Source organism: Echinops telfairi, unplaced genomic scaffold, assembly GCF_000313985.2.
Source record: "Echinops telfairi isolate 266 unplaced genomic scaffold, ASM31398v2 ScPeMD7_7469;HRSCAF=8507_0, whole genome shotgun sequence".
NCBI lineage: Eukaryota > Metazoa > Chordata > Mammalia > Afrosoricida > Tenrecidae > Echinops > Echinops telfairi.
Genome location: NW_022111372.1, coordinates 23,091,651 through 23,101,131, shown reverse-complemented (window position 1 = coordinate 23,101,131; position 9,481 = coordinate 23,091,651).

Sequence of the window (9,481 nt, the reverse complement as noted above, 5' to 3'; positions counted from 1 at the left end):
CATTGTGTCAAGCACATTTGTACATTTGTTGCCATCATCATTCTCAAAACATTTTCTTTCTACTTGAGCCCTTGGTATCAGCTCCTCATTTTTCCTCTTCCTCCCTGGCCCCCCCTCCCTCACGAACCCTTGTTAATTTATAAATTTTTATTATTTTTTCATGTCTTACACTGTCCGACGTCTCCCTTCACCCACTTTTATTTTGTCTATCCCCCAGGGAGGGGGTTATATGTTGATCCTTGTGATCGGTTCCTGCCTTCTCCCCCGACCTTTCCCTTACTCTCCTGGTATCGCTGCTCTCATTATTGGCCCTGAGGGTTTTCTCTGTCCTGGATTCCCTGTGTTTTCAGCTCTTTCTGATCCGATGTAATTGTCATATGTGCTATAAATTCTAATCTCCATTATGTTAATGAAGCAGGATTAGAGGCACTTATGTTAATGAGGCAGGAGATGATCTAAAAGATTAGATCGTTTCTTGAATCATCTCTTTTGAGAAAACAAGTGAACGGAGATCAGAGGGACCTACTACCGCCAAGAAAGAAGAGCCAAGAGTACATTCTTTGGACCTGGGATCCCTGCACAGAGAGCCTCCTAGGTCCAGGGGAAGATTGATACTAGGACACATGGAGACCTCCAAGGGTCTCATAGGCCCACAGCTGTTGAAAGGAAACAAGGACCTTCTCCAGGGCTCCTCACAGAGACGAAAACTCCTCCTGAAGCTGGCATCCTGGATTTGGACTTCTAGCCTCTTAAACTATATGAGAAGAAGTTTGTTTGTTGAAGGCATACATTGTGGCATTTCTGTCATGTCAACCCTGGATAACTAAGGCACTGATATCACTCCCATGAATAAACAATTGCCTGTGATAGTCAGGTTATGTGTCAACTGGGCGTGGCTAGGATTCTCAGTGGTTTGGCCATCAAAACCTAGCAAATCCCCATGACTTGGCCTAACAAAAGCCGATCACAGCCAATCAACTGAAAATAAATTTCCTCAGGGTGTGGCCTGCTTCCAATGTAAGTGGATGCTATGGGAAAGCTTCCTGATTTTTGCTGTGCCTTCTTCCTGCATCTGACTTATTGACCTCCAGGTCTTTGGACTTGAGACAATGACCTGCCACATTGCCTGCCATGGACGGGAGTAATCGGTAGCTTGTCATCTGATCCGCCAACCTTAGATTCATTTGCTTTTGCAGCCACAAACCTGAATTGCTACCTTTAGATTTAATCACCTCACAGCCACAAGCCTGTGGGGTTCCTGCTCATCTTGGGTTAACCAGCCCCGACAACTTCATAACTCAGGAGAATGTTCCAGCTTAACATCTAACCCACAGACTTGAAACTTGCCTGGACTTGGACTTTACCACTTCTACAACTGTGTGAACCATTTTCTTAACATAAGTATGTACAGAGAAAGAGAGACATATAAGCATCACTGGTGTTGCTTCCCTAGAGAACCGAGCAATGACATTTGGTATCAAGAGTGGTTGTAGAAAAGCAAAATCATCAAGATGGGTTTTCTAAATTGGTTCCAAAATCTGATTACTTCTCAGGGCGCTGGTAACTCTGCCTCCATTAGTACTGATAACTCTTCCTCTATTAGTAAAAAAGGTGCTGTTCACCCATAAGTGAGGTGACATTGTTACCATGCAAAATATCTCTACCAAAAGATGGAGAGAGAAGTGAGGCTCTGAGGGATCGTGTCTGATATTTTTTCAGCTCTTTCATCAGGTTGAGAAATATAGGTGAGCTAGTTTGTTAGTACTACTTGCAATAGACAAAATAGTAAGGAAACGTTATGAGGGGCTTCAGAGTCATAGCTCAAATGCTGGATAAAAGACATCAAAGTTTCCACTTCTTCCCTGAGTAAAATATTATATTGAAATGTGCAAAGGCATATATATATATATTCAGCATATGTTTAATTAAAAGAACTCAAGTGAAAATGCAAGCCTCCAATTGCAATGTTGAAAGACCTTATGGACAAATATTCAATGATGCCGGAAGCATCAAAAGAAGATGGAAATAATAAATAATAAACAGTCATTGTGCCCCAAAGAAGAGCCAAATTCAGTGATTTTAGGAGGTAGCATATGAAAAAAAACCAATAGTAATGAAGAAATTCAAGTTGCACTGAAAGCATTAGCCAAAATCAAGGGTCCAGGAATTTATGAGATACCAATTGAAATGCTTCAGCGTTTCAATCCAAGCTGATGAAGCACTGGAAAACTCATTTGTCTATGCCAGGAAATTTAGAAAACAGCTACTTGAACAACTGACTGAAAGAGATTCATATCTGTATCCTTTCCAAAGAAAGGTGACCCAAAAGAATGTGCAAATTATAGAGCAATATCATTAATATTGCATGAAATTAACATTTTGCTGAAGATCATCCAACAGCAGTTGCAGCAGTGCAGTGATAGGGATTTGCTGGAGGTTCAGGCAGGTTTCAGAAGAGGATGTGGAGCAAGTGTTACCATTTTGCTGATGTCAGATGGATCTTGGCTGAAAGTGGAGAATACCAGAAAGAGGTTTACTTGTGTTTCATTGCCTATGCTGAGGCATTTGACTGTGTGGACCATAACAAACGATGGATAGCTTTGAAAATAATGGGAAATCCAAAACACTTCCGCTCCTGCGGAAACTGTACATGAATCAAGAGGCAGTTATGGAAAAAGAAGAAGAGGATACTGCATAGTTTTACATCAGAAGAGGTGTGCAAAAGGGCTGCATCCTCTCATCATATTTATTCAATCTGCATCCTGAGGAAATAAAAAGAGAAACTGGATTATCAAAAGAAGAATACAGTATCAGGATCGGAGGAAGCTTATTAGCAATCTGTGATATGCAGATGACACAATCTTGCTTGCTGAAAGTGAGGAGGACTTGAAACACTTGCTGAAGAAGATGAAGGATTACAGCCTTCAGTATGGATTACAACTCAGTGGAAAGAAAACTCATATCCTGACAACTGCACTGGTAGGTAATATCATGATCAGTGGAGAAAAGGTTGAAGTTATCAAGGATTTGGTCTTGCTTGGATCCCCAATCAATGCTCATGGAAGCAGCAGTCAAAAAATCAAGCAATGCATGGAGCTGGGTAAATCTGTTGCACAAGACCTCGTTGAAGTGCAGAAAAGCAGGGGTGTTGTTTTGGAGAGCCCTGGTGGCGTAGTGATTAGGAGTTGGGCTGTGGATTCACAAGATCTCTAGCTCGAAACCAGGCACTCCTTGTGAGAAAGCTGGGGCTTTCTACTCCTGTAAAGAGTGATAATCTCAGCCAATCAGTTGTCAAAGGATTAGGATGGAGTGCAACACCCTTACTCCTATCACATTCCTGATGGCATCAATTGAAAGGCAGTTTCTTCAGGGATGTGGCCTGTTTCCAATATAAATAGATGCTATGGAAAGCTCGCTTGCTTTTTGCTGGGTCTGGATCTGACATCTGGCTCGATGACTTCTGATTCTGTGAACTTGAGCCAAAGGCTTGCCACGTTGGCTGCCAATCCCAGAAGTCATCAACGGCCTGCCATCAGACCTGCCAACCTTAGTTTCATTCACTGTGCTGCCACAAGCCTGTGATCTTTCTGACAATCTTGAGTTTGCCAGTGTAAGACAGAAACCCCTTCCCCATGTGTCCGAGGAAGTGCCACTATCATTTTTTTTTAATAAGTGGATCTCTAGCCCTTTCTTCCAAGGTACTTGTGGGTAGACTCAAATCTCCAACCTCCTCTAACTTTGGGGTGTGCAGCTGATTGTGTTGTGTTTACACTATCGAAAGAACTCCTTCCCCTGCTTTAAAACCTTTAGTAGCTTCAGTTACCCTTTGGGTAAAGCCTTGAGTCCTAACACCTTGGCAAAGTGTGCACATCCTTCCACATTGTGCCCTGTGCCTACTCCTTGGGAGGCTCCCTCTCACCTTAGTGCTCCAGTCATGTTGTCTCTCACCTTCCACCCGCACTTACCATCGTCTGCCCTGAACCAAATGATTCCCATTCATTCATGCGTTAGCCGAGGTGGCACTTCCTCCAAACACCCTTCACCTTTGCAACTCATCTGCTGCACCCAGTAAGATTCCCAGTGGGACTGGACCTTGAGCGCCAAGGCACCTAAGAAGGATGTGTTCAAGAAGAGTTTTCAGAGCTAGGGAGCAGTAAAGCAACCTCCCAAGACTGTGCCAGCAGGGCCCCAGGCTAACAGACACGCACCCCGCACCCCCTGCCCGGAAAGCAGACGGGCTCATCTTGATGTTTCTGTGTCTGGGAAAGTGGTGAGAGCAAGGCTGCAGATCACATCTGATATGGAGCGGGGTGAAACTGCAAAGAGGAGACCGGCTTCTCAAGGAGCCAGGTACCAAAGGAAACAAACAAAAACACTTGCAAATGCCCTGTAATTACCTGGGAACCTATAATTTGCCAATGAGTGTAGTTGCTGCCTTGAGATCCCTCATTTGGTAATAAGGTTGTTTCTTGTACTCCATGCATGTCCAGAACTAACCTGCTCATCTTGCCTTCATCGCAGCCCCTCATCCTGAACTTCCTATCTTCACCGTGGCGCCACCATTCTTCTTCCCAGTCACCTTTCATCCTTGATTCTCACGCTCGCCTGGTTTGAAGCGCTGGCTCTTTCTACCCAGTGGGTCTCACATTGCTCTGCCGTGCATGCGCGACCCTGGCATCGCCCTAATAGGGCTTTGTCCCCTACACGTCTGTCCCTTGGTGATGCTGGGGTGGTTTGCAGGAATCTAGAATGTTGGAAGCTAAGCCATTGGCAATTCAAACATCAGTAAGGCCACCCATGGCGGGCAGGTGTCTTCAGAGCTTCCAAACTAAGACAGACGAGGAAGAGAGGGCTGGTGATCTGCTTCCAAAAATTAAACAGTGAAAACCTTACGGGTCATAGCATGATATTGTCTGCTACAGTGCCTGATGATACTCCCCTATACAACATATACTGTGGCTGCACGAAGGAGTCAAGCATACTCATTCTCCTGAAGGTGATGCAGGCTCAGGCAACATTTCATTCTGCAGTGCATGGAGATGCCGTGAGTCAGAGCTGATTCGATGGCAACTAACGACAGCAAGGCTTTCTAGAAAAGGGTCAGAGCCGAGCTCCTCGCCTGCAGTCTCTCCCTGCTCCCATCCAGGCTGCACTCAGAGCCTGGGTTGCTTCCTCAATTGCCACTGTCATCACCTCCCCTCTACTCAGATACGTTCACTGGCTCCCTGTCGCTGGGCTCTCCTTCGCTCAGAACCGAGCTCTCATGCTTGTGTTCTGGAGCCTGTACAGGAAGTTCCCAGCCGCCTTTGGTCCCATCTCATATCCTCTTTTTCAATCTTCAGTTTGAAACATTCGCAAGCGTGTCCCTGCTGTTGCTCGCTGCCACAAAGTTGATGCTGGCTCATCGTAATGCTCTGTGTAACAGAACAAAACACTCCCCCATCCAGAATTTTCTCCACAATTGTTGTTCTGTTTGAGCTCATTGTTGCAGCCACTGTGTCGAGGCATCTCATCTTCCTCCTTTTAGCTAACCCTGTCCTTGACCAAGCATGATGTCCTTTCCCAGGGACTAGTCCCTCCTGATAGCATGCCCAAAGTGTGCGAGACAAAGTCTTACCAGCCTTGCTTCCAAGGAGCATTCTGACTGCGCTTCTTCCAGCAGATTTGTTGGCACTGAAGAAGCGGGGTCGGTAGCTGGAAAACATGGCCTTAGTGATGGACATGACACAGGGACTGAGCGATGGAACTGTGCAAAACCAATGACTATTCTTCACAAATACATTTTTCAACAACATAGATGGTAACTGTACGTACACCTGGACCTCACCGAATGGAATGCACAGGAACCAAATGACTACATCTGTGGCCAGCATTGACGGAGACCTCAACATCATCAGGCCAAGTGTTCCTATGGAAGTACAAACTGTATTTGTAAAGCCCACGCTTGTGAAACCACCGCCCATGGGAAGACATGGAATACACATATCAAGTGCGCTGGAGAGCCATTTTCCGTACTCCCTCACTCATTCGCATGGGCCAATCTTGTCCAAAGGCAAACACTCATTTGACATCTTCTTATTAATCATGTCCTTAATTTCTTCGTGGCCTTTTGCCTAGTATTGCCAGGTTCTGAATTCCCTATCATTGTATCATTCATATTTACTCATATATTTTGCTTTGATCCGATTCTTCTTTCTGAAAAGTTTATTGAGGTATAATTTTCATACCATAAGATTCAACCTTTTAAACTATAAAATTCAATGGCTTTAGTATATTGAGATTGTACAATCATAACCATGGTGTTTTTAAAATTCCATCTTCTCAAAAATCTCATAGCCACTCCTCATTTATCCATACACCTCTCACCCAATACTACCCAAAACACAAAAACAAAAACACTAAATTGTCAATTTTGTTGATTCAGACTCCTGACGACCCCAGGTGTGGAGAGTAGAACTATATTCCTAGAATTTTCAAGGCTTTACCTTTCAGAAACAAATCACCAGGTCTTTCTTCTGAATTGATTTTTGGTGGATTTGAACCTTCAACCTTTCAATGAGTAGTCAAACACTTAATTGATTGAGTTACCCAGCATCCTTATCCACCAACTCTAGGAAACCATACATTTTGTCTCTATCTCTTTAGACCTATCCATGTCATATCAATGCAATCACACTAATTTTGACCTAAGTACTCTGTGTTCTTATGAGACCAGCCCCTCTCTTGGGTCGAGTGGTTATTGTCTGGGAAGCCTGGGCCATTGCTGCCTCCCCAGGACTGTCTGCTCCCCCATGACTCCACCCCAATGACCTCTCTCCCATGAAGCCTCTCCCTCTTCTCTTTCCACTCCTGCCTTCTTCAATGTCTCAAAACAGGTTGTGTAACTTGTCTCCCCAGATTCCAGGTCTATCTGGAATCTCCCCACCGGACCACTGCTCTGAGGGGCAAGGACTTGGCCTGGATTTGCTCCCTGCTGTTCCCAGAACCAGCTTAATGCCGGTGCACACTGGATGTCAAATGGGGATGTGCTGAGAGAAGGAGGGGCATGCATGTGATTCTGCCTTAGCTCATTGTTACGTGAATATAACTGGCACTCATTTGGGAGATAGTCACTAATTACAACCATAAGACAATGTTTTCTTGACTCTGGTAGGGCCTGTTCCAGCTGCTCTGCGAGGCTGGATTGCTCCTTGACTGCAGTGGCGTGAAATTACTTGGGGTGGCTCTTCTATCCACAGTCTTGGCAACTCCCACTAAAAGTGAGCCATTTCAGAAGCAGGAGGAGAGACTCGCACAACCTCATGAAAGAAGAGCTACCAGTGGAGCCTGCTTAGATCTGCATGTGAAAAAGTAGCAACCACAGAAGCAGTAGAGGCCATGAGGCCTCACAGTGGGCTTTCCATCCCACAGAATGAGTAAAGCTGAGTGCCCTTGGGCATGAGGGCACTAAAGGAGCTTGGTAACACTTGCCTGGACAAGACAGAGGCCAACGATCACACCATACAACTGAGAGCCGGAAGGTGAGACGTCTACCGCTGAATGAATCACCATGACACTATTGCTTAAGGTGTGCTCAAGGGGATATTTTAGAGGGAAGTAGTAGTGATGATGAGCCAGTACTGAGCACAGATGAAGAAAAGGAGGAAGGTCTTCAGTCCAGCAAGAGCAACACACTACTGACTACTTCACTGTAGTCGTTCCTCCGGCTTGGAAGCTATTTTGCAGTAGAAGCAGGATCTTCCTGATGCCGTTGCTTCTGGCATTAGGGAAAAAGGAATGTAGTATAAGAAATGCCATTCGTGCTGGTATTGCTATACTGAGAATGTACGAAATAGGAGTCATGAAATTGAAGAATAAACAGCATCCCTCAGTGCATCTGCCAGCACCAGGATCATTTCCTTGAGCCAACGCCAACACACGGCAACCCCACGTGTGTCAGAATCGAACTGTGCTGCATGGGCTTTTCAGTGGCCGCTTTTGCAGATGTGGCTCGCTAGGCCTCTCTCCCAAGGCCTCTCTGGAAGAACTTGAACTGCCAGCCTTTCCATTACTGGTTGAGTATGTGAACTGTTTCTCCTTTTGTTTCTTTTTTCTTGGTCTCTCTCTTTATTTTCCCCTGGTTAATCCTGTTCCTGAAAATCAGACCACTTCTTTGGTATACTAGAAAACATATCAGACCCCTGTGTTTTCTGACTTGGCCAAGGATTTGATCAAGTAGAGAAGCAACATTTATCTGTAGAATGAAGAGTTTTGAGAGAAGACATTTTTACAAAAAGTGCAAACTCCCATCTAAGTAGCAGATGCTGCACACAGCACAGAGGACTGGAATGAATCCCTTGGCAGTTGTGTCTCAAATACATCCTAAACTCAGAGGTCCCACTTAGTCCCATTGTCTGTTATACATTCATTGATGCCTGCTAGGGATTCTGGCTGGAGCCCTGGTGTCACATTGGTTACACATTGGGCTGCTAACTGCAAGGTTAGCGGTTTGAAACCACCAGCTATGATGCGGGAGAAAGATAAGGTTGTGTACTCCCATAAGGATTTCCGCACAAACGTCGGACAGTGTAAGATATGACAAAATAAGAATTTATAAATTATCAAGGGTTCATGAGGGAGGGGGCGGGAGGGAAGGGGGAAAATGAGGAGCTGATGCCAGGGGTTTAAGTGGAGAGCAAATATTTTGAGTAAGATGAGGGCAATAAATATACAAATGTGCTTTACACAATTGATGTATGGATGGATTGTGATAAGAGTTGTATGAGTCCCTAATAAAATGATTTAAAAAAAGATTTCCTCCCAGAAACCCACAATGGCTGTTCTTCCATGTCCAATAGGGTCCTGTGGGTCAGAATGGACTGGATAGCAGCGAGTGGAAGTGGGGATCATTAGTTTGGGCCTTGTCTTAGTCTGGGCTCTCTAGAGGAACAAACTCAATGGAGTATATATAAACGTAGATAGGAATTCACTTCAAGAAAGTGGCTTATGCCATTATGAGGGGTGAGAAGTCCCCAATCTGCTGGTCAGGTAGCAGGCTGAAGGCTTCGTTCTCACATCCCAAGCACTAGAAGTCAAGCGATGAGAAAAAGTGTAGGATCCAAAGAGAGCCAACTTTGCCAGAGCATCCGTTTATATCATGAGTTCAGGCCACCCTCTGCACCCCCAGGAAGCTCCTCCTTCAATGAATTGGCTGATCACACCGGACTACAAAATGTGGAGTGATTACACAGAATCTGCCAAACCACTGAGAATCACAGGCTCCGGTGTTAACATATAACATTCGCCATCACAAGCCTCCAAATGTGTTCCTTCTACTCAATTTCATGCCTTAGTTCCATCTGTTGGCCTCCTCTCAAACACAACCCCTCTAGAAAGACCCCAGCATCATGATTCTACTCTTCCTCTCGCTATTGCTCTTAAATCTAGCTCGTAATATCTTCCCACTCTATTGCCTCCTCCCTGTCCCCATGGAACAGCTCCC